The sequence below is a fragment of the Galeopterus variegatus genome, unplaced genomic scaffold (genome assembly GCF_000696425.1).
Source record: "Galeopterus variegatus unplaced genomic scaffold, G_variegatus-3.0.2 Scaffold438, whole genome shotgun sequence".
NCBI lineage: Eukaryota > Metazoa > Chordata > Mammalia > Dermoptera > Cynocephalidae > Galeopterus > Galeopterus variegatus.
Genome location: NW_007726549.1, coordinates 535351 through 536663, shown reverse-complemented (window position 1 = coordinate 536663; position 1313 = coordinate 535351).

Genomic DNA, 1313 nt, shown 5'->3' with positions numbered 1-1313 from the left:
AGTTCAAAATTTGTATTATTAGGTTGGACAGACATAAAATTACTCCATCAAATTGCAATTTCTGCACTTGCTTCTTCATGAACCAGTGACAGCCAGTCATGGACACTGGGAGCAGCACTGGCCATCGTTAAAACGTGCAGGCCACTTGACCGGCCCGGGTCCTGCCTTCTGCTTCTCCCGCTGGGCTCTCCAGCCTCCTTAAAGTGTCTTCTGATTAGGTCGGTCTCCTGAGCGCCGCCTTCAGTGGGTCCTCGGCGTCAGTTCCATGTCCTGATTGTTTCAACGTTCATGCTGTTCCTCTGCTTGGGACGCCCTCTTCCTGACTTGGCATGTCCAGTCTCAGCCACGCTGAGGCTGTACCTCGATGCCACCTGCTCCACCTGGTCACCACACCTGGCTGACATTACTCTGAGGCTTCTCGGGGGAGCCCGTCTGTTGCCGTCTTGTCTGTTGTTGTCGAGTCGCCCGTCCTACCCCGCAGTGTGGTTCTTTATATCCACGACCCACCTTCCCTGTGAGACTTCCAGGTGCGTGGGAGAGGATCACGGGGCAGGTTTCATTTCTGCTTTGCCTTTGTGTCCTTCCTAAGAGCTGGCACAGAGGCTGCCCCATAGAGTTGACCTGTGTCAAGGACGGAAAACAACAGAATGCCCTCCCTCAGTGCGGATGGGGCAGCCTGGGCAGATGCCTGCTGTGTGTGTTCTTCCTACGTCGGCTGCCAGCAAGGTCCAGGCGCCCATGCACCCAGCCGGGGACATCCCAGCAGCCCCAGGGAGAATGGCTGCTTGCTAAGTGGGCACTTCTGAAGGGCTGTCTGCCTCTCCGAGCTCTCCAGGATGTGAGGAAACCAGCTGTCCCCTGTCTCAGACAAACAGGACTTTTCCTTTCATCTCTCTCGGGCCTCTTGCTGCCCAGTGGGGTGCCAGAGCCCAGTGCCACTTGTCCCAAGACGGGGAAGCAGACTGGGCAGATGGAAGCTAGGTGAGCCTGTGTGGAGGGCGGCCACCGCTGAGCCCCAAGCGCAGGGCGCCACGGCCCGAGGCGGGGTTGCAGGCTGAGGAGCTGCAGGAGGAACGCGCGGCGGCTGGAAGACGACGGCTTGTCCACGTTCCTGCGTGCGGGCACACTGGCCACCCCACGTGCCTGCAGAGCCCAGCAGAGGAACCCGAGCGATGCCACGAGGGGACGGCTCCCTGGCACGCAGCCAGGCCCACGAGGGTCCCCCAGCCGGCCCAGAACAAGAGTGCCAGGGACTGTGTCCGCCTATGAGACAGGCCGGAAGAAGGGGGGGGGGGGCAAGAAAAACAGAAAGG